The 25,914-nt window shown below is 32.5% G+C and overlaps 1 protein-coding gene across 2 annotated transcripts in view; it reads right to left on the reverse strand.

The window, feature by feature from the left end:
• Positions 1–25,914, reverse strand: part of LOC106463117 (lysine-specific demethylase 3A-like) — a 91,615-nt gene that overhangs the window by 52,044 nt on the left and 13,657 nt on the right. Inside the window, exons 2-4 of one of the 2 annotated variants that reach the window (XM_022390534.1) lie at positions 22,183–22,267; positions 20,866–20,948; positions 19,888–19,996 (exon numbers count right to left, since the gene is read on the reverse strand). The gene's annotated coding sequence lies outside the window, so the exon portion shown is untranslated. Of the gene's footprint in view, positions 1–19,887; positions 20,424–20,865; positions 20,949–22,182; positions 22,268–25,914 lie in introns of those variants that run through there. The other variant, XM_022390535.1, reaches the window with a different exon arrangement.

Genomic DNA, 25,914 nt, shown 5'->3' on the forward strand with positions numbered 1-25,914 from the left:
AACCTTGGTTTCTAATCAGTTGGGTGTCCTCTAAGTTTGAGGGCTTATAACACTAAAAATCTGGTTTCGATACTCACGTCGAGCACAGCAAAGCTAGCCCATCGTTTAGCTTTGTGTTTAATAATAAGTAAAAAACAAAAGGTTTTTGAATAAAACTTTAACGTTGTTACCTAGTGAACTCTGTTTTTCAGCGAAAACTGGTTGAAGGAGGAATTATTAACTCAAAGCTACTGGTATCTTTTACTTGTTTTTAAGCGTGAAAAGTTTGAAAATGTTTTATCACTCTTATTACCCTAAAAACGTCCATGTTCTACAAGTTTTGGACTTAAAGTCTTTATACGATAGTAAGTACTAAAAATATCAATTACTGACATTCTTATGACTGGGAAAGGAATAAAAGTTTTACGTATCTCAACAATGCTTCAGTTCATATTTTCAAAATAATAAAAATACTTAATGTGAATTTTAATTTGTTAATTGGTAATGTTATCAATCAGTCGAACGATTCACTTTATGAATTGACGTAGCTGTAGGGGGTTCAGGGTTATTTTAATCATATCTACTTGCCTATCAAAGAAGTTAACATTTCTCTGTAGCCTTTTATCGGCCTGATGCTTTCTTTGCGTTATGATAACGGGGTTTATAATTCAAGTGACATTAAGTATTAATGGTATAAGAACGAATTATTCTTAACATACATCATTTTTATCCACTACTGAGGTTCTGTGTTTCAAAAAAAAATATCACGTATTTCTGTTGTACCAATAGGGAAAAAATTTATCCACAGACATAAAGTCAGTTATGGGACATTATTAAACCTTATGACAAACCATAAATGCTTAGAAACAAGCAACAAAGCACTGATTTAAGAACTGCCGAAATAAAACATTTGAAACAAAAACAACTTGTAGACTTTTTTACATATTAATCATCTTTTATGTTGCAGTAAGAAACGTCACGTTACCTCAGCAGTTGAAAACCAGGAAGTCGGTGATCACGAGTGAAGGCGAGAGTTCCCTGCATGTCCAGAGCATCGACTGCCACAGTTTATTTTTTTCTTGTATTTTGTATTTGATCCTGTTTTGTCTCCGACCGCTTGATATGCAAATAAACCGGGATAAACCTTCATTTTTCCTCCTTTGCTGATCATTATACATATTAATTTAAACTGTCACCAGGATAATGTGAGCTGCGAGAGAAAGAGGCTAATCTTACGGTCTGATTTCTCGAATATCAGATTGTGTAAATATATTTCCTGAAGAGGAGACACAAGGTGTAAATAATGCCCATCAGGATCGTGTAGGATCCAGTAGAAAATAAGATACCTGATCTGATCGTTCTTAATGTTTTTAATTATTATCGATGTAAAAAAATCATAAAGGATTTGTCCAATATGCTTCTTTCTCCTATTATATGAACGTTATCCCCAGTGATGTTTTTAGATTTCCGACAGCGTACTTGTGGTATACGTTATGAACTAAATTAAATAGTATATGTAGCTAACAAAAGATGTATATGTTGACCAGTAAATAGCTTAGTGTTAAATTTAAGCCACCGAGTTCAGTGGTTTAAAGATCCGTCGTACATTGTACATCGTTCAATTAGTCTGTTGTTGTTTTTTTTTACTCGTAAAAATGACACTATCTCGATGTATTTGTGTATTCTGTGCTACTGCTATATGTTCAATAAAAATAGTGAATCTGAAAGTACTGACTATAAAATTAATTTTTGCGGGTTTATTTGGTTCAAGTTAAAGTGGTAGAATTTCAACTTTTCTCTTGTATTACATTAAGTAAATGATAAAACACTATCATATTGAAAATAACCACAGAGCGGTATGAACACAGCGGTATATATACAGAGCGGTATAAACACAGCGGTATTTCTTCAGATTAATTCATACCTTGACAAAATTTTAAATATTATCTTAAAGTTTATAGTAGCTAGAATTATGTATCTTGAAAGACAAAGAAAGTTGTTGAAAAATAAAATCCATTCTGCTAGGAGAAGCTAGAAATCTGATTTTTTTATAGTTATATATTGTTATTCCATCATACGTAGCACAATTAATTTTGTTTAAAGGATAGAAACACACAAATGGCAAAGTATATTATCTAAATCACTAAAAGCGAAACAGACCGAATCTGTATACTTTTTAATATGTGGAGAGGAGGGGACTGAAGTTTAAGAATTAACAAGATAAACTATTGACAAATATATTTCCTCACTTAGGAATTATTATTACAGAACTCAAATGATTCACATGCGAACGGAAGCAAAAATTGCATCAATTTCACATATCAGGTACATTCACCATTGGTTTAAAACGATGCTTACATTAATTATATTCCCAATATTTTATCCTCGCATATAGATACATTACCATAGTGTGTGTTCAGAAATAAAACAATGTTACTTGCAACCTCAAAATTATTGAACATGGTTACAAAGACAACATCATTAAGAAGGTTTTCTTAAATTAATATATGTATTTATCATAAACCAGCCAATTCATGATAATATGTATCTATATGAGAAACTATATATATAATAGGCCATTCTTCCTGTTATACTTTAGGAGTAAAATACCAGGGTGACTACCTGACGGCCTAACCTTTAAATATTACTCCTCTTTATATATTGACAATTTTTCTAAGATGCTTTATTGAAATTAGGTTATGTGGTTTAAACTCAGAGTTATAATCATTAAGTGATGACAAAGCCATTTTACTTTACTGCGTACTAATGCTACCAAAATTTTGATTACTACCAGACAATATCTTTCTACTTAGAAACATTTTGTAATAACTGTTTAAACGAAAACAAATAATCTTGAAACTTCAATTTTAAAGGAGGAATTACAAAGTTTATACTATGCGCAAACGCCTCCTATTTATGTAAATAAAAACATGATCTGAAATATTAAATACATCCTCAAGTACTATTTATCTGATCTGTTCTTAGCTGATATAACTTGTTCAATCGTTTTTGAATTATTTTAGTTGATATTTTATTCTATTTACCAATCAAATTAATGAGGTGTAATCTAATCTTCATGACTTACTTGGTTTTCTTTCATTTAAAGAAACCTCTTTATCAGAGATAGGAATAATTTATATTTTTTTTAATCTCAAAATTCAGTGCCTGATTTTTAATATTATTGTTTAAATACATAAAATTTGTTTACGGCTCTTTAAGATTAATAAATGTAGTTATAACATTATTATTTCTACTATCTTTAAATAGTTTGATATAGTTGATTTATGTAATACCTGAAATGTAGTTTCCTTCTTTTTAATTAATTATATTACTGTATTACTACCATGCCATTTGCGTGACTACAGCACTATATTTATGTATAGGAAATATTACTAAATAATACACGTTTTAATGTCTTAAATTATACGTCACATATAAGTAGTAAACTAGCTATTAAGAAATGTTAGTGGTCTTAAAGATTCATCTTGATAATAAACTCATGCACAAGTCATAGAAACTTATAAGGTTAAATATACAATACAAACTCTCTGTTATAACCACACAAGTTCATGCACGCATATCTCGTATTCAAATTAGAGGGACACACAGTAGAGCGCATGCCTACGCAGCGTTGATCATATTCGGCTCCCAAATAATACGAAAATCTGTCCGTATGTCCATCGTTATCAACGGACACGAACCATTTTTGGCTGATCAATGAGGAATGATATTTTACATAAGTCCTCCAAGGTTCGTCAAAATCCGATCATTTTTGACTGACTTATAAAGCAAAAATAGTTTGGAAAATTGGTCCCCATGTTAACAAATATGGATTTTTGTGACCTTGACTCTCCAAAAACGAATCACTTCTAAGTTAGGTCATAGTCCAAATGTATACCAACTTATATCCAAATCCATTCAGCCGTTTTCGAGAAATATTGCTGACAAACACACAGGGGTGAAAACATAGTCTCCTTCGGTGGCGGAGGTGATTAAAGTTTAAATTAGGCGTGTTAATTTAGGGCGGTAGTAGGAGACACCAGATTGTTCTGTCTGGAACAAAAAAGTCCGTTAGAATCAAAACTCTTCATAATAACTTGTCTATAGAAATATTTTCAATCTTTTCTTTATCAATTTCTAGTTAACAAAACTTAAAAAGTTCTGTTAATATTTTGTTTCAGTTCAATCATTTCAATTTTTTTTGCGAGATGCTTTTGATATATCAATTTTAAATACATTCCTTAAGCTAAAAAACTTTCTAGTTTTTGATACGTTTCTACGAAATCTCTAGTGTTTTTTATATTTTTACTGATGTCTAAGAATTTTACAGCGTTTTTATAGTTTTTAAGATATTATAGTTTAATGCATTTCTATTAGTGTTTAAGACATTTAAATTTTTAATATTTCTCATTTATGCTTACTTAATTTACCTAAGAACACCATAGACTAATCTCTTAAATGACGTGCTGGTGCCCTGACCAGGGACTTATTATTAAATAGTTTATTTTGAACATGTTTTACCCCCTGGTGACAGAGTGCTTTTTTGAGACCATCTATGGTGGAAAGAAGGAAGCTATGGTTCAAGTGAGGATATGACAAGGAGAAGTTCTCTCTTGAATAAATGGCGTTTCCTAAGTACATTGAGAGCTGTATGAACGTTCTTGACCCCCTCCTTGGGAATAAAAGGCTGTGAAATGGCAAGGGGGATCCCAGCTACTGCACCAGCATAACCTTTATTGGTTACCACCTACATGCAAGTGCATAGGGTGACAAGGAGGGGACATGATAGCAACAATCAGGATACCGAGACAATCAGTGACTAATCCAGGTATTAGCTAGATTTACTCGAGACTAAGGAGAGAGAAAAAGTACAGATAGTGGTTGATTTTCACTAGAAAGAGCCACAACATGGCTTCAGATGAAGCAGCTAACATCTCATATTTATTCTGTGGGTCTTTAAATCCTTGCCAGCTTCCAGGCTGGCGAGGCACTTGAAAATACTCTAAGACTACATCCGATGGCTAAGGTTGATGCAGAGCACAATTATAATGCATATCTTTGTGTGTTATGGTGCTCTGTTGCTCTCGCATTGAAACTGCATTCATCAAGATGCACATCTTTGGACATGAGGAAGGTTAGAAGGGCTGGTAGTGTCTTAGCTACATATTGGTAGAGATGTTAGCATCAGACTCCTGGAAGCACCATTGTTTCAAAATGATGTGGAATTTATCAGTAAACTTTGCTTCTGCAACAGGTAAACAGCAGTTCTGCATAAAAGTATCTAGTGCTAACAAGAATTAGCCCGAAAATAGTGGATTGCACATGTGTGTGTTGAGGTTGTTATAGTGCCACTCAAAATGCATGTGATGTTCTGTTGTGTGTTACAGATGCATTCTAGTTCATTGTCTCTGTCTGTTGCAGTGATAATGCTTACGAAGAAACGTTGTCTGTTCAGAAACAGGCTGCACAGGTTTTTATGGACATTTGTCTTGGTCATCAGTATCGTGACAAAAATGCATAAGAGATGCATGGCAGCTATGCGGGTGCACTATATCTAAAGAGATATTGCCAGCAATGAAAATGAGTAGATGTTGAAGGATAAGTACTAGCCTTAGTGTTTTGTCATCTTCAGTAGTTACTGTGAAGAAGAAAGAGGGAACTCTAGGTTCTACATGAACTTTTAGCACGTGAATGTAGTAACACATGGATGGCATTTCTTTACCATGAATGGATCCATTGGAAGGTGTTTATTAATTAAATACACAAGATATGGCTAGCGGCGAGTTAACCTTGATTATGAAAATAGACCTAATACTGCTTTGAGCATTCAGAAAAGACTGTATGAATTAAGTGTCTTGTTATTTAGCCTGTAAAATGTATTCGAGGAATGTAATGGGTGAGATATATCAGTTATGTGGATAATATTTTAGGTTTTGGTAGTGCATTTATTGGCTGCTGCTGACAACTTGAGAACTGTACTTCAGTATATTAAAAACGTATATCAGAAATAAAAATCTGGAAAGCTTGCACATAGTAGGCATGTATGGAGTATTTGCTAACGCTACTATCCTTGGAGTGTCCAAGGACTGACCATAGTCTTAGAACAAAGAGAAATTCAGCAGTATTCTAGGTTTTGCTTGGTACTATGTATTTTTGAAGTTTATCGGTTATTTCAGTGATGCATGATCTACTTGAATAATAAACAGGTGATGGCAGTAATGCTGGAAAAATACTAGAACTGCAAACAGTCCCTTTTTCCTTCCACAGTATTGGTACTAAGGACTTGATAGCACACGCTTCACACGTAACATTACATACTTCATTCAGTATCATACGTATAACAAACGTGCTCTAAATTCCATTGTCACTGGTATCAAACTGCAGGATGAAGGGACAATTTTGTTGAGGTTAAGTCAATACCAGTGCTTTAGGCACTGCAGTTCTTGTTCATACTTGTGTACATCGAAAGTGCAAATCAGTCGTAGTCAGTGTAGGCTAGTGTGTTTGATCCTGGGTATTTTGGCTACAAAACATCAATACAACATGATTCTGTTGCAAGATTAGAATTTTGTTATCTAAAAACATCAAAATTAGTAGTCAGAATGTATTTGAACACCAATGGATTATCTTGCCAACTGTTGAGATTGTGATTATTTGTTGAGTTTCCAAATTATAGATGCTTGGAGTGCAATAATGGAATTCAGCAAATCATGAGAAGTTGATGTGGACTATCAAAATATTTACAAAATACATATCATTCTGCCAGATTTGACCCGAGTTATTTTGATGTTTTCTGATTTAGTAGGTTTTCTGACCCCTGGGTGGCACTATGCTATCTTGAATTACTATGCCATGAGAGTAAAAGTAATTTTGGTATCATCCATGGTGTTTCTACTACATTGGACTGTGGGTGTGAGGATATAGTTTGTAGTTGACAACAGTCAATGTGATCTGGATGGTGAATTACGGAAAGAATTGTAATTTCTGTTCATTTTTGACTATGGTTACTTTTATCTGTGTAAGGTCATTCCAGATGGTGCTGTGCTGACTGAAGGCTGTACATGTATATTCCATCACAAGGGAAGAATAATGCTACTTCTGGTTGCCATAGTTATCGAATTTACCAGTTGAACAAGTCCATATAGTACTGCAAGTATTTATTGATTAATGTGTGACATTCTGATTGAAAAGTGTGCATGTTATTTCATACTTGTCTTATATTATATAACCAATTTGCGTATTATTATGTGCATTAACTTGAAATACAGTCTTAGGAAGTCTTTGGAAGGAGTGAAAAACTGGGCTTAAAATGCAAATATTATGGGATTGCTCCCCTCTGTCTTAAGTAATGTTTTTTTATTAGTTTTACTTTTACATCGACTTAGGCCATTCATACTAATGTTTATTTTATCATTCTGGAGGAAAAATTCACACCTGTCTTCTGTTCAATTGTTATGTATCGTGTATGGATCATACCCGAAATTACTTAACGTACTTTTGAAGAGTCTGGGCTTTCTAAGTTGACCACTTCTATTACAAACAGTATTAATTACACACACGCTCTACAGCTCCTACTGAAACATAAAGGTTCACCCTAATCTGTAACATGGAGTAGTCTTCAGTAGTCATGGAAGTCATGAGTGCATTCTCCACACTATAGTGGAAAGAATGTGACGGCCTGGAGTGTTATAGGCATTATGCTGGTATGGCACTATCTGATTACTTGGGCAGCAAACAATGACAGTGTAATCTATCAGTACACGATTGCACTTTTGTACAGTTAATTTTTAATACAAGGGATAAGTTAGCCAAAAGCCTGAAATTGGCATTATACTTCATACAATGGGATGAGCAAAACTGGAGGTGTGCACCCTCTTGAACAATGATAATTTGACGGAAAGTAGAGTGGTATCATGGTCAATGTAAAATATCCAGTAAAACATGCTGTAGAAGCAATACAAGTATGGGATGCATGTGAGCAAATGGTGTTGGAAAGTTACACAATACTGATGGCACCATGACTGCTGACAGATAAAAGCTTTTTAACCTTCATGTCATCCCCTCAAGAAAAAGGCTTGTTGGACAGGTATTCATCTTCCAACAAGAAAGTGATCCAAAGCATACAGCAAATGTGGTTAAACTATATCTGGGGAAAGTTTCTGATGGAACACTAACAACCATGGTTTGGTCTACAGAAAATCCTGGTATGACAATTATTAAGGCTATGTGGTTTTATACAGAAACTGAAAAACTCAAGAAATGACAAAACAGCTTGGCTGAGGAATGGATGGATACCTAAGGCACCACCAGCCACCATGATCCAGGATATCCACAGCACTATATTGGCCTATCTTGCCTCCACAAAAATCAAATCCACCAAGGGCTGTGCAATAGATTGAGACATGAACTCTGTGCCAGAGTTTGTAAATAGTTTTACAGTTTTCTTTCATTCATTCCTTAAGTTTTGTATTTGGAATAATCTATTTTGTATTTTACATAATCTCAGTCATCTATTTTAATGTTTTTTGATCTTATAGTCTTGTTCTAGTACCTCCTTATTGAAATGTGAATTAGTTTAGGTAATGTTTCTTTCTTGTTATTTAGATCTGTTTATTTTATTATTTTCCAGTTTACGTCATCTCCTTGCTTTAATCTTCATTATTATTTATTTTCTTGTTTAGAAGTGTGTTTCTCGCGATGAATTTAATCTGACTTCATTTTAAGTTTCAACTATTTTCATCTTCTTAATTTTTAGTTGAGTTTCTGCTTTATTTGCAAAACTTATGCTGCGTTTTACTTTTTATTTGTACAGTAGGTTAGTTTCATTAACAGTATTGTTATTATATTTATTATAAATAACTTTAATTATTTTTTTATTATTATTAAGATTATTTCACATTGTTAGCTTCGTTTATGGATTTAGTTCTAACTTAAATCTACTAAGCTGACCTCGCCAAGTATAACGGTGTGGAAGTTCTTACTAGGACATCAGCCTAAACAAGTGAAACTTTTACCACATAGCGGTAGTTCTTACTTGAAGTCCCCCAGTGGCACAGCGGTATGTCAGCGGACCTACAACGCTAGAAACCGGGTTTCGATACCCGTGGTGAGCAGAGCGCAGATAGCCCATTGTGTAGCTTTATGCTTCACTTCAAACAATCTTACTTGGATTCACAGTACTGCTGGTTACAGTACTTAATATATCTTTTATTTAGTATATTATATATATATATTTTGTGTCTATTATTACATTTCTATAATTATTCTGCACTCTTAACTTAGTATATGGATTTAAGACTAACCTAAGTCTCCAGGGCTGTCCAAATTTCGTAAAGTACTGTTGATTTTATGACCAAAAATATCATTAACTGCGAGAGTACCCAACTTATGAGCCACTGTTTTCTAATCAATCTGTGCTCATTACTGGAATATAGTTTTACTTCTGATCTATGTAGGTAGTTTGGGTTGGTCAGAAATAAATACCGATTAAAACGCTGACGAGTTTTATTTTATTTATTGTTTAAGAATTCTGCTTTGTTGTTACTTTGACTTTATGTGCTTGGATTCCATTTTATCTGTTTCTTTATTTGTGCGCAGATTTGATTAGCTCCTATGATTTTTTTCGTACTTTTACTTGTTTGCGCCTGTATTTTGTTTAGTTCAAATTATTTAAAATTTATTTTATACTATGCTTAGTTCTGCATTTAAATTATGTACAACTTTCGTTGATGATGTACTACTTCAATACTGCAATGCATTATAATTTGTAAAATGTGGATGATCAGTGACATTCGTAAACTACGACTGTGTGATGCGGCACTAGGACCTTGGTGTGACTTAACATCGTGATACAGACACAGTTTTGGTTTTCTTGTCAGGTGAAAACGTGGACTATCAAGTCTTTTAGAATGTAAAAGACTAAAAACCCTACTTCTTCAACAGCCAGTTAATAACAACCATAAAGAAGCTAGTCAGCATAATGTAAACCTCAGCATATACAGTAAAAGTTTTCTTTCTTGTTTTATACAAACGTTTGAGTCCTTTTCTTTATTGCTCATGTTCATTTTGTTATTTGCAATACATTTCCTTCGAATCTGTTTATTTCGCTGCTTACCTGTTGGTTCTAATTTTACCGCGAAATACCTCATATCTAATAACGTTGATCAACTTGAAACGTCCAGTGTTGTCACACATTATTTGGACTGTAAAGTTCAACATAAAATGCACTATTTATAATAATTAACAGCAATTTCATATGATCGTTTACCTATCATAAACAGCATTTTTGCGTTGTATAATGAGAATTATAAAAGTTCAATGAACTTTGGTTTACTTCCAAGAAGGTGTTATTCAACTCGCTAGTTGTCACCTGTCTATCACTGCTACTTTGCTTTGTTCTTTCGAAAACCCAAATTAGTTCTCAGATCGTTTATTTTCTTTAAGTTATTTTTTTTCTTAACATGTCAAGTGAAGATTGTGTGTCTTCCAAAATAAACTAATGGTTGGGGTGGGGAAGATGATGTCACTTTGTTAGATTGACTAAATGTTATTTACCTCTGAACTTTAAATATATCAAAAATTTAAGTTTGTACTTGAAATGTTTACCCTCAGTTTTAATCCTGTGCATTTGTCTTAACTGATTATAAGCTTCTACTAAGACATCTTCGTGTACGCAAGTGTTGAAAATCGTCGCACAAGGGATTGAAGAGAAGTCGGTGCTTCTGAATCTCGTTTTGTTATATCTACTTGAATTGACAGTAACTCAAAAGAGTATTTCAATCGCACGATAAGTTTTCTCCAATGATATTATTTTCCTATCCTTAACACTCCTCCATATGAAATTATTCAAAACGTTTTTTTTTTAAGTGAGTAATTTATGGTCGACTTACTCTGAAAATTTACTCAGATATAATGAAATAAATTACTAGCCCAATGGAAACCCCCTAATAAAGAAATAACTATATGGCTAATTTTGAATCGTTCTCAATTTTCCTGTTTTAATACTATTCAACATCAACTCCAAATTTAACTTTTCTTTCCAAAGCCAATTATTTTAGTTAAAGCAATTTAGCAATGTTAATATTCCCTTAGTAAAAGTCCTCCACTTGGTCAGCGATAAGTTTATGACCATACAACGGGTTCGACTCCCCTTAGCGGACAGAACGTAGATAACCAATTGTGTAGCTTTTCGCTAAAAACAAATCCTTTCTACAGAATATTTTATTTTTATTACTTTCGTCCAGAACTTCAAGCACAACACAGGAATATTGTCAAAATTGAGTAAAATGTTTGAGATTTATCTTTAACGTAAATATGTTTACCATTGCAAAGTTTTATTTTTAACTTTCACAGTCAAACGTCTCTTCATCGACCTGAATTACAAAATTTTCACATTCTACCATAATAATTCCTTCTTCATCTATAGGCAGTTTTTCTATTGTCTCTTCCATAATATTAAATCTATTTTACAATTCCATTAAGGATAATATTTTCTAGGCCTACATTTCGCTTTTTTATATGTATGAAAAAATATTCGGCGATTACTTGTTGAATAAGACCAGGTCTTGGCGCAGGTGGCTTGTTTTCTAAGCCAGTATTTAGAAAAAAGCTCGAAGACCGTTGAACTATTTAAATGCACTTTATAAAACTATCAATGGATTCCGATGCCATCGGATTTTAAATACGTTTTTCTAAATCATTATTCACCATACTTTCTATGGCGTCCATGACTTTGTTGGTTACAGGATTCTTAATAACATATAAATAACAAAAATAAACAGAATATTATTAATATTACTTTTAATCCCAATTACTGCTGTGGCTTTTCCGTGTATTTTACATAGAAAAATTAGTACCTTTATCCATTCTTTGTGAGTTTTTTACACTGTAATAAGAAATATTAATGAATATGATGCAACGTATGGATCCCATCAGTAATTACCGGTATAAAAACAAGTCGGCAGTTTGTGATTTAATTTCACTCATTCAGCAAAATGTGTGAATACAATATTATGATCCCGAAATTAATTTCAAACCTGGTGGTTCAGCGTAAAGTCTTAGGGCTTATAACGCTAGAAATCAGATTTCGATACCCATAGCGGGAAGAGCACAGATAGCCCATTGTGTATCTTTGTGCTTCACAACAAATAATTCAAAGTATTATAATCAATGTTGTTAATAGTACTCAAGTAATGTTATTATATAGAGGGCTAATAGTATTTTATAGGAACAATGTAGAATCAAAGGACACAAAATTTCGAAGAAAAATATCTTTCAATGCTCTCCATGGAAGCAGAAAAAAAACTCGAACAACAAATCGTTTGGGGCAGCAACGGCTCCAAATTCATATATCAATTCATTCTGGAGCAATTCCCTCATTTACAAAATGTCGCTGTGATTAGAAAAAAATAACATTCTGACCCACAAAGATATTGCGATGAAGATAGTTCTATCTTCCTGTGCCATTAACAAAATATTAAACAAGGAATTGAAGTTGGGCAAGTCCTCAGATGCAGTACCAATGGACTTTTGTAAGTTAAAATATGGTGTTGAAAGCTGTCATCCACAGGGAGGGTCCTTATTTGCAGAAGCTTGTTATAATGGACATTATAGTGTCGGAAACAATGCTTAATCATAACCATCAGAATTTGTCAAGATACAGGAAGTAGTTCCAAGGGCAGCACAGGAAATGGAAGCACATTTTAATAAAATGTGGTTAACCCCAATATGTTAACGGTTAACCTACCTTTGAAGAACTGCTTGTAGAGTGAACGTGTGATTTTTAGATTTTCATACAATTAATTAAGTTGTTTATGTTTGTTCACCCGTTCCTTTGGCTGCCTTTGTTGTTATTATAGACTATAAAGTTGAAAAAACTGGGTCATAACAGCCTATTTTATTATCAAAGACAACAAGAGAAAGTTTTGTTATTTGAAAACCTTAAGACAAAAATAGAAGTAATAAACTGAAGACAACATGGAAAGTCAATGGTTTGCTTTACTAAATGAAGAATTTATAATATGAAGATTAAATAAAAAAATACAATTTTTAGTTTTAGTAAACGTAGAAGCCATAACCTGAAGACAAAGCTTGAGAAAGATCAACTTCATTTTCCGTATATATTAAAGGGTTTGTTGTACAAGACAGCTTAATTTCAGATTTATATATATTTACACGTGCATGTGACTTAGTTCACTTCTATCTCTTGGGATGTCATTATATATGTATAATTACCCCACTAGTTTATTGTATAATATCAGTAAAGGTTACCTACAATAAGCAAGTTTTTGAAAACATGACCTGTATTCAAAGGATATTAATAACAGATTGGACTGTTTTTTCTTTGGTTTTTTTGTTGCTGTTTAAAAGCTTTGCAGAGAAAGTTTTTAAATGGCTATATTTTGCTGCAGAAATAAGAAATTACGATTTTATCCCACATTAAAAACATTTTTCCCATATTAACAGGCTTTAGACTGCTAGATTGCAGCTGACTTAAGGCTTCATTTAAAGGTCATAAGTTGATGTATAAGGAATTTTAATGAATGGTTTATGAGTATAGCATTTCGTTTTGGATAAAAAGCAGCGATAACAGTCCAACACTACCATAACAGGGGAACATTAAAATATTATTTTGACATTGATACGCAATCATAACTAATGTCGTATAGCAGATTAAGGGTAGAATAAAGATGAAGTCAAAACGCTCATCTAGATTTTCACAGACTTGCGTGAGCAAGCTACTGCACTTTAATGAAGTGTTTCTAATAATGCTTCTGCAAAGGCTAAACAGTAAGAAGTGTAAAATACACATATGAACAGTCAAAACTGAAGATGAGTTAACTGTCATAACCTGATTAGTAGATCACCAGGAAATTATATAACAAAGATAGTCCTGTAACTGAAAGGTACCATTCTCACTGAATTATAACACCAGCTCCAAAGAAATAGTTCCCAGTTCTTCTGGGAAACAAACACCTTCTAAAAAATAAGTAGCGCTTAAGATGTTATGTTTAGTCTTCTATTAAACTATATCCATACTAATTATTAACACATCTAATGCGAATTAAAAGCGAATTCTGTAAAACCCTATTCTGTTATCAAACGGGCTCGAACGTTAAAAAATACATGAATAAAACAGAAACATGATATGATGTTGGGATTTCCTTTTGCGATGTGCGTCTGATTATATCAGTTTCTTTTCAAACGATAATTTTTTTACGAATAACCAAAGTTCACAAGTCCAGTTGCTTTTTTTTTGTCACGTGAAATACTGGAATGATACTCGAATCATAAACCTGCTCTGATAGAAATTTCGTCCTCGTAACTCCGTCTAGGTTCTTTCACCTCGTGCTTCTAATCTGTCATATAATCAAATAGTTTATCTTCACGACGTGAGTAAAGAATGTGCAAGGATAAACAGATATTACAGAAAATAAAAATATTCCAACGTTTAAATACAACCGAAATACTGGAACACAGCTAAGACTCATGATAACCTCATGTGACCCCCTTTTTTTTCGCTTAAGTTCACATGTACATCACAATGGAATCTTAACGAAACGCCAAGTCACAGAGCAGAGTGAGTAGCCATTAATAAGATGCCTCTGAAAACCATTTTAACAGGCTTTATTATACCGGTATTGTGTAATTCTCAACTTTTAATTTTAAAACGCTTTACAGCATATAAATGTATATTACGCTATATAAGACATCAATGTATTACATACTAAAACCCTTTTTTTTTGTTTCAACTGATTTCATTTCACCCGAAAATAATGTTTTAAAAGCCTATATTTTCTGATATTTCAAAATAATACACAAATTATAAAATATTTCACAATAACTATTTGGAAGGTACAAATGTTTTTGGTGTTTTTAATAATAATCTATGATAAATTAGCAGATCTAAAAAGTTAAATAATCTATGAAAATTCAAGAACTTATGTATAAGTATAATTATGTTTAAGTATAATTATGTTATTCACACTAAATCCTGTCTTCTGAATTATTGAACGTTGCGAGTGTTCAAAAGACATGATAATAAGCACAGAGCTAATGCTCATAATTGTTATAAGGTTGGATATATTAATTTTTGTGACAGGTGTCTTATTCATAACGTTAATAAGTATGAATGTCAGTAAGGGCATGTCACGTAATAACTGGAAGTCACTCACTTTAGAATAAAGAATTTTGATTTTATGATTCATTACGAATTTAGAAGCAAAGAAACTCATACAATTCTAATGCTACATCACTGAATAACTCATATAAAGTCACGTGATCTCTGTTAAAGCACCACATTACACATCTGAGTGAGATGCTTGTTACTCGGATTTTTATAATGTGCGTTTCTCTATCTTGCAACTTTACACCATCAAGTAATTATGATCAAAGTTTAATAATTTTATGCATTTTTTTTTTTCTGTAAAACTTGTTAGAGTAAACTATTGGACGATACTCGTGAAAAACTGTATTTTCGTAGTAAACTATTGGATGATACTCGTAAAAAACTGTATTTTCGTTCCCTGAACTTCGGCCCGGCATTGCCAGGATGGTTAGTGCGCTCGACTCGCAATCTGTGGGTCGCGGGCTCGAATCCCTGTCACACCAAACATGCTCGACCTTTCAGCCGTGGGACGTTATAATGTGATGGACAATCCCACTATTCGTTGGTAAAAGAGTAGCCCAAGAGTTAACGGTGGGTGGTGATGACTAGCTGCCTTCCCTCTAGTTTTACACTGCTAAATTAGGGACGTCTAGCGCAGATAGCCCTCGTGCATATATATCCGATTGCGTAGCTTTGTACTTAACAACAAACAAATAATCTTACCTCTTAGTAGTATACCATAGTAAACTTGGATGTATTTGCCTATTTTATTTAAATAACTGTTGGAGTTTCATTAAAAAGAAAAGAAGAAAACGACAACTTTTAATCTCTGTCATGCACATTTAGTTTCTGTGTAAACTGTATGAGAACGAACAAGACACGTTGCTTATAGTTTAGCTAACGGAACATTTCATTTTTGAATACTTGGCAATATTGCAAGTTTTATATAAGTAAAAACATTTTTATATTGGAGTATATTTTGATTATCCCGAACCCAAGGCGACGTAATACACAAAATGTACTCTTAACTTGCGAACACCTTTTGTTCCTAACTACGGGTCCCCCGCTGGGACAGCGGTATGTCTCCGGGCTTACAATGCTAAAATCAGGGGTTCGATTCCCCTCGGTGGACACGGCAGCTCGCCGGATGTGCCTTTGCTATAAGAAAAACATACTCCTAATTATAGACATTGTATTTTCTCATCATTTTTGGCACTTGATCTAATACTCTAAATCTATTTTCAGTAGCAACGTAGGTCTTAACTTATAAGGCCATTAAATACTCTCAGTGAAGCAAATTATTTTAAATTCACTGTCGCTCTGCAAAACTTCAAGCCTGAACCAAGATGAGGTTCTTATTCAATAAAATGTTTGGGTATTTACCAATGTGCCATCATTACCTAAAAACAACCGTCGGTGCTGTTCATAAAAAATATATATACAAGTATTCAAAACTTGCCGTTAAGTTCTAAAACAGATTGTTGCGTTTTCTCAAAAACCTATCCTTTTATGTGTTTTTTTTTAACTTACCCCAATGATATGTAGCTGCATGCACACACACACACAAATCTAATTATATATACTGATGAGCTCTTACGTTAATGTAATACCGTTTTTAAATGCTATACGTATATATGTTTTACAATATAAGCATATGAGCAAGTGCGTGGTGTTCTTACTTCCATGATACAGCTCACATTAACTTTAAAAAAATCGTATCTGATGGAACTAAAACGATATAATACTGAAAACCTAACTGTCTGTGTCTAAACACAGAGATTTTGTAACATTTCAATAAAGGTTAAAGGTGCAATTTCTCTCTAACCAAAGATCAGCCTAGTCTGAATAAACAATAGCTGATGCATTTGTGCATATTTACTAAGCCCACAAAGGCTTTGTTAAATGATTTCTCAACTCTTGGAAACGCCAAAGATTAAAAAGTTAATGAATTTACAGTTTATAATTAGAAAACTGGTAAACGTATTAAAATAAAACATATATAAATAAATAATAAAATAATATAAAAATCCTACATTCTATATCTTTACCTCTTTGCACAAAATTCTGCAAATACTTTTACTCCCCGTATTGTTAGAATGTAATAAAAGGAAATATAATGTAACATTTCCATTTAAGAGAAAATTAATATCTAGAGACTAATTTAGTTTCTATCACATTTGTAAGAAAGAAGAAAAAAATATGCCAACTAACAGAAAATTTTGGGTTGTACATATATTTATAAGTCTAATACGAATAATTTATATATATAAATACCCTTGAACACCTTCAATACTAATGCATTTATTCGAATCGTAAGTTGGAAAATGTTGTAAAGCTATAAATATTGCGTTACAAGTAATGAGACAATTCGATTTGATTCGAATAAAAGACTATTTAAAGAGTGCAAGGGTGTTTTATTGTGTTATCCACGTAAAGTATTATCATTTTGTATCTATATTTATATGTATTTATAGGCATAGAGGGATATTTATGATTGAAAACTTTATTTCTCGCACTATTTTAATCCATCCAGCGTTGTTAACACTCAAGTTAGCTCAAAACATTCTGAATATATAATGGCTAGAGACGGCTTGAATGGGTAACGAAGAAAAACTTTAATATAAGTTTAACATAACAGCAAATGTACAACGTTTCGACAAGGTTTTGTCATCATCAGGTACCAATCCAGGGTATTTTATACGAGTTCATAGAACTACACGTAATTTAGCAGGAATACAGAGGAATCGTTATTAACTAAAGTAATGAAAACCTAATAAATACAATCTATCTTTACACCACAACTATATTTCATAGTCAATAAAACATTTAATGCACACACATATATATATATATATATAAGTGAAAGATAAAATCTTTATCATAAGTATGTTCAATATTCAAAAAAAAGCGGACCCCCCACTAAGGTGACTACGCATAGTATAAAATGCAAAATAGGTTATCTGAATAACAGAATCAACAATACTCCTTAGTCTGGAGAAGGGAAAACAGAGCCTACTCCACGTGACAAAGGTTGATCTGAACAATAGACAGCGTAGACATCACGTGACCTAGGATATCCGAAGAACTAAGAACACAGATCTTTATCTCGCATGAACAGGGTCACGTTAAAAACCAGCAATGTACATATCTCAAACGCACATTTTAAACACCAACTATAAAAACAGATGGTAGAATTAAAACTGACTGAAAACGCAAGAAATTATTCAGAAGATGAAGGTCAGGTTTCAAGAAAATGTTTTTAACTTCAACAGGTCACTTCATGAAAAGAAGGTTTATTTTTTTTGTCTGAAGAACAAAGAACATAAAACCGCATTAATATGAAAAATAAAATCATTTTTACGACAATGACTAGGTTATAGCTACAATATTTTCCGTTTTGCGCCCAGAATTTGTCTTTTATTTGCTTCCAAAAATCACCATAAACACACATTACATGTAAAGAATAATCTAAGTGATTCAGGGCTAAACTTTCATCATAATTACGGATTAATACCAAGTTTTGGGGCACACATGTAATGTATAACGTAAAAGAGTAAACGTTTGGTTCTAAACAAATACAATTTGGCCTTTCATACTGATTACATATTATTCACGTCTGATACATGCCTATTATTCTCAGTAACGACATGTTGAACAATTTACTGACAATGCACATGTTTCTGTAATAACGATGTCTTCATTAAAAGTGAACTAATAATACATTTTAGTACGTTTATATAAATATATATAGCTAAGAACTAACACAAATTGAATTATGTGAATTAAAAATAGTTTTAGTGAAGTTTCCAGTATTGTAGAAACCATTTTCTAAAACTGTCATACGAATTTAAAAAAAAATGTGTTTAATTTATTTTAAATAATATTTAATAAAGTGATCATCTACAAAATAAAAACTACCTATAATATAAAGACAGATATAGCTGACTGGACCAATTAGAGCCAGGAATGGCAAAGAGTAGGTTGTTAAATTCAAACTCAGACACACACACACACAAAACACAAGAACATCATATACTAATACAGATATAAGTATTTCATTAATGAGCAAACTTATAATGTAGAAGGTAGCATTTTCCGTTTCATCTCTCTCTCTCTCTCTCTTGTTCACCCATCATTTGTTGTGGTAGATGTCAGCCTCTACTGAAGATTGTCTTAAGGTTTAAATATAGAATTCTATCGTAGTCTAAGCAGCATTTTAATTAAGGCTTACTGTTTTTAAATATTCGTGCCTAGAAATTTAACACTAAATAAATTCTGAATTAAATAACATACAATGGCTTCCTTCAAAGTTAAGCCAGATTCTGGTTGCTATACAATCTAAATAAACCGTTACTAAACAAATATAATTACCCGCTTAACTTCTATGCAGTGTCACAAATACATTAATAAATTCTAAATAAGGTCAGTGAACTAATTTTAGAGTTCACATTGCTAGTACTTCTTATTGCTATAAACCATGAATAACTGATATTAGATCACGTCAGAAACTTCAGGACATATTATGCGGTAGTAAAACAGCAGCCACCATTATACACAAAAAAATCTGTTACAGTATGCTCATCACATTATTCTAAGTGAACACATAATTTTTACAATCACACTTCGGTCAGTAACGTTTTTCTACGATGGCTCCATTTGCTGCCACTGTTTTTGATAAGTCGCCAAAGAGTAATCTAACGATCCTGTAAATGGTTATATCTTACATGAAATATAGCAATTTTAAATTAGTATCATATGATATCAACATTATGTGTTTATAACAAAATGTCATATTTCTTTACCTTTTTCGCCGCTAGCAAGCGGACGGAGCTTCTTAGAGATGGCGGCAGTTGTGAAACGACTGTTGCTAAAACTACAGCCAACCTGACTGCGGGTCCTGGTGTAATGGCCCTGAAAAGGCAAAACCTTCGAGTAAGGCAGCGATCTGTATTAAAACGATGTTATTTCTGATTAGCTATTAATCTGGTTGAAGGAAATGAAACTGTCGGAAGGAAAATAAAGAAAAAAATGGTTTGTGTGTGCCAACTATGGTAGAAAAACTATATTGTCTGAGACTGAACAACAACGATTATAAAGTTCTATATGTTTTCCGTCGAAGGTCTGGTAACGGTTGTTGTTTATCTCAAAATGTCTGCGTGATCACACGAGAATGACGAGATTTCAACACTGACCAACGCGGTATAGAATTTGTTTCATCAAAAGCCAGCGCTAGGCAACAGCTACAAAGCTGTTTTCGCTTACAGCGTCATGGTACAGTTTGTGAGAGGTTACCATGGTGAATTGAGCTATGTGAGATGAGGATCGCTCAAACACTAACAACATCTCCCCACCTATTGCGACTCTTGTCGTTCGCCATTGCGCATACGAAGCACTGATTTATACACGGCCCCAAAACTTATCTGCCGCTTACAAATTAAACGCGAGTTTTAATTTCCTGTGACGCCGTGTTGTTTACACCTGTACTGCTTATGCGTGGGACTAACGATGGAATGCGAAAACCCTCCTTTTGCATCTACATACGGAATTGTAGTAGGGAAGAAAACTGAAAGTTATATAAAGCTTCTGTTCTTTTTTTTTTTTTTTGCAATATTCCTTGCAGTGAGCTGACAGAATTAAGTAACTGCTTTTAATACGTCAGAAAAAGTAAATTAATAAGAAAACTTCCAACACAGCTATTCTAAAATATCTGATCAATTTTTAACGAAATTAAGCCACATTTGCAAGAAACACATTACTTGATAACATCTGTCGTTACATACCGTATTATGCTGGTTATTTTGAGTACAAGCTCGTCTTCTGGGGGTAATGCCAATGTTTTCACCTTTCAAAATCGATTCCACGACTGCACAACAAGGAGAAAGAAAAATATCTATCAGTATCTAGTGAAGTTTCTAAATAACCGTAATACACTTGTCCATGTAATGTGTGTGTTTTTGTGTTATATTGATAACAGTAAGGATCTGTAACGAGAAATGACAGTTTTTATATCACCATAATAAATGATTTGAAACAAACATAAACAATTAGTAACAGAGAGAAGAGTAGTATGACAATATTTCATTACAATAAGCTAAAGTTGTTGAAATACGTCATAGCCTGCTATTTTCCACAAATCAGAGTGTTAGTTTTTGCACATAATCAGTCAGAGTCTAGTATATTTGCTACAAGGATTGAAGTTTTTCATGTTCCCAAATAATTGCAAAATATGTTTTGATAGACCCCAGGCCAATTGTAATCCTGATGTTTCCAAAGTAATAATACCTTAATATGTTCCCAATATTTATAAGTCAGATTTCCAAGTTTGTGCAGAAATACTAATAGAGTACTACAACCAATGTTAAATAAAGTTACATACATTCTTAATATATTAGGGTAGTACAATTAGTATTGATCTGAATTTTACAGATATTCAACTATTACTAAATCCACTATTAATTAAAATATTGTAGAACCTATTATGTATAGTTGTTTAACACAAGAAAAAGACAGTCAAGACAAATTCTCTCATCCTATTCATTGCAGCACCTTAACTGTATGTTTTTTAATTTACTAGTCTAGTTAATTTCAGTCAAAGAATAATTGTTGTTTCAGTTACCAAGCAATAATATCACAGTTAAAACTATGTTATGTGATTTGTTAAATCAGAAATATTTGCTAAAAATTATACATTGGTTTGTATAATATAATTATTGTCTTTTTTTCTAATTATATTGCAGTACAGTTAATACTGTAACAAATTTCAAACAAAGCACTTTCATTATATCTTTCTTGCTGTTGTTTTAAATGAAAATCCAGATCTTTTACTTGCATAAAAGATCTGGATTATCATTTAAAACAACATTATTTCCCTTATTTGCTAACTATTTCAAAGATTTATAATAAATAATACTTTTACACCTCAATATTTAACTGATAAATAAAAATCCTTACTTTTACCAGTACTCTTTACCTAAACTCGCAAGTAATTTCTTACCACCATCATTCATAACATTCGTTTTTTTTGTTGTTTTTTTTACAAATGACAAAAAAATTATGTTAATTTAAGTGATCTTAAACAGAAAATAATCAATCCTCACTTCCTTCACCAATCAGTTTGATTTGCACTAGACAAGGGTCTTCACTGTGCTCCTCTAATACAGTGTCATCTGTCAGGGTCAATTCCTGCAAGATCAAACAATGCTTCTCAATTATAATGAAGAAAGAGGACACTGACACCATTATTATACTCCGTATCCAACTGAAAGACTCTCAAATAACACAGAAAAATAGTTCAATTATACTTCAATATCAACAATAAAGAAACACTTACTAAAACAGGACTCCTACACGAACAACTACAACAAAGTAGGAACACTTCAGCAAAATAAAAATTGATTTGCCATTTTTAAAAAACAGAAGCTGCTTCGTCATAAATTGGTAAAAAAAAATGACTACACCATAACAACAATCTAGAGTATGTAAACACTTACTAAAATGCTATAAATCAATTGTTTGTCTGTAAACCAAAAAGGAACTTAGACTAATCTTGCACCAATATAAAACTATAATTTTTTTAACAAGACTTGCAATAATTAGTTCATAATACAAAACTTTCTATTCAGTCACACATAATTTGTTTAATAATGAAAAAAGTCGTCACACACTAGTGCAACGACCTAGTTCGTCCTATAGATAGGATATTCTAAGGACTTGGATCCCTTGGTACCAGAAGTCTGCGCCATCTTGGATTTCCGTTCGGCGCGGCAGAGATCTTACGAAGATTTTTTTTATCTTCAAATTCACTACATTCAATTCATGTATCTTACAGCGATTAAATTCAAAATACCGATCTTTTTTCTTTTTTGGTAGCGACGACGTAAGATTTTATTTCTAAAAAAGAAAGTCGAAACCTCAACAAAATACTGAAATTCCCATAATCGATTTCAAAGTGCGCATGCTCAGCTCTTCAACATGAGTCGTCTGCTAGCCGAAAATCGTCTGCTACTTCACTTTTCTAGTTATATGTTTGATTTCACTTTCATATGAAGTGGCACAAAACTCTTACAAATTTATATAGATGTTCAAGATTTATTTTCTTTTTCACCATTAAGTAGTTGGTCCGTTGTATAATACGGAATGATGAATTCAACAAAATGTCATACTATTATTCACAAACCTAAATTAACTTAGGCTACTGTATGGTGAAATAACTCAAAAACCCCATAGATATTATAATCACTTCACCACCATAAGAAGCCTAATGCTGACCCAAGCTGTGTTGATGAGCCTTGAATAGGCAAAACTGCAGACCACAACAGAAGATACTACCAATCAAGGAACCATTTGGCCTCTAAGTCACAAACTCTCTTTTCAATTTCACTTCTGATGAAAAAAAAAGAACAGAAATCTATAACACACACACATATATATAATTATTAAACAATTGGTCCGTCGTATAGTCATGAATTTGACTAAATGTCATAGCATTATCCACACACCTAAATTAATTTAGGTTACTGTATAGTGAAGTAAAAAGGATTCAAAACCCCATAGATATCTTTCAAGTTTGATTTAATATTTTAAGCCTAAAGTTATATTTCGTAGGACTGTTAGGTGTATTTAAGTTTGTTGTTGTGAGTAACGATATGGGCTTAGTACTAGCAGTTTTAGTGTGGTTTGTTTTAAATTTCGCGCAAAGCTATACGAGGGCTATCTGCGCTAGCCTTTTCTAATTTAGCAGGGATAGACTAGAGGGAAGGCAGCTACTCAACACCACCCACCACTAACTCTTTTACCAAAGAGTAGTGGGACTGACCGAACTTTATAACGCCCTCATGTTTGAAAGGGCATGTTCGGTGTGACGGGGACGCAAGGAATACTTTGCTGAGTTAGGAAAAGTTTAGTTTAAAACACTGGCTTAAGTGAAATATTTTTTAGTCACAGTAGCTGGTACTGTGGTAGCTATTTCAAATTAAATCTAGATATAAATTATGTACATGAAATTTAAAACTTTACTAAACCTAAGTGAGTAGAAAATCTTTCACGTAATATAAACATGTAAGGTTTGCCATATCTTGTTGGTCATTAAGAAATAACTAATGTAAAAAAAAAACTGTCGAATCTGATATTAAAACATGAAGAACAATACCTATTTCATATCCAGAGATAAAAGAAGCGTCTTAAGTGTAACCTAAAATAGGCTTAATATTAACGTTAGTCAAATTAGCTTATTGTGGTGTCACCTAACAGGTAACATTATGAAATAAACCTTAAGCTATAAATTAAATATTTACTTTTTTACAAAACAGTAAGCATTTTAGGCCTATTAAAAATTAGGTCTAACTTTAGTATTTATTTGTCATCTTCTAAGCGGTATATGCCTAGTTAGACTTATCTAGTGATAATGTAGGCCTACAGGCTAGATAAACCTAAATTATCACAGTGAGACTGATATCGATTATAATTCAAATGACGTCATATTTATTTATTTTTTCAAATCACAACTAAGCATTTTACATCACTGAAAATTGCTTATTTATTTTATGTAACAATTTTTATTAGACTGCCCAAGTCCAAAAATTGGTTGGCATGGAAAAACTATCCTGATTTTATAAGTTTGTTTCTAATTAAATATGTGCAAACTATTTATATAGAACACACTCTTTTTTAAAGAAGCGAAAGATGGGGACAGAATAAACATTTTTGCATATTAGTGCGATAGTCTCTAGCCCACATATGTAAACAAAGTTATTATAAATTTTCGTACAAGAAAATAACACAATGAGAATTTATAATTTGTCGCAGTTTATGAAACGTAAATATTGGGATTCAAGAGACAATATATAAAGCTCAAATTATGATTATTGCACCAAAATTAAATGCAAATTTGTTTTAGAATGCCAGATTTTAGTGTATTAAAAAGTCCGTAAACTTACCGATGACCCATGACCCACCAAGAGAAAATTTAAGAGAGAAAAAAAGTTGTGACAAGCTCAATTTAAGAGTAAATACTTATTTCTGAATTTAAACAAAATAACTCATTTTTTTCAATCACACTCCATATTAAACTATACTGGTTAAAACTGAAACCAATTCTATAAAAATAACTGTTATTAATACGCATTATCATCTCCTTTTCGATCTTAAGAGCCATGTTTTTTATATACAATACTGCAATAAATAAAGGTAGACACAAAAGATAAATCAAAATATCAACAACATAACGTCACTGTGAATTGGTAAACTGTATTTCATTAGGACAGTTGCTTGCTTACCGCTTTTGTATCTACTGGAAATTAATCAATTTACAGTTTTTAATATTGTCACACTGTAAATTTTTTATAGGTTTCACGATCATGCCATGATTATATTAGGTAAAAAAAATACAGTTATAATCACACTTTTTAGTTATGTTGGGATATCGCAATTAAAAGAAATAACAAAACTTTTTTTCTCAATTTTTGTGAATATCTTATGTGACTTTTCTAATACTAATTAGACAAGAACGTCATATTTGATTGAGAGAAAGAGCGAAATTTCTCATGAGTCAAAATCTATTTTTGTAGCGAGAATATTCATTACTTCCTTTTACCCAAACGGTTATTTCAACAATAATCAAATTTAGGACAAACGTTTGATACAAGCAATTATTATCTCATGAAAGGAAAATGCTCAATACAAAGGTCTCACACACTCAAATCATTGTCCCATGACTTTTTCAGTTATAAACAATGTAATCACAAGGACCTTGAAGTGCAATAAAAAATTCGTTCTAGTACTAATAATTTCCCCAAATCATGTAACAGGAAAAAAATTATGAATTACTTAAA

Source organism: Limulus polyphemus, unplaced genomic scaffold (genome assembly GCF_000517525.1).
Source record: "Limulus polyphemus unplaced genomic scaffold, Limulus_polyphemus-2.1.2 Scaffold1328, whole genome shotgun sequence".
NCBI lineage: Eukaryota > Metazoa > Arthropoda > Merostomata > Xiphosura > Limulidae > Limulus > Limulus polyphemus.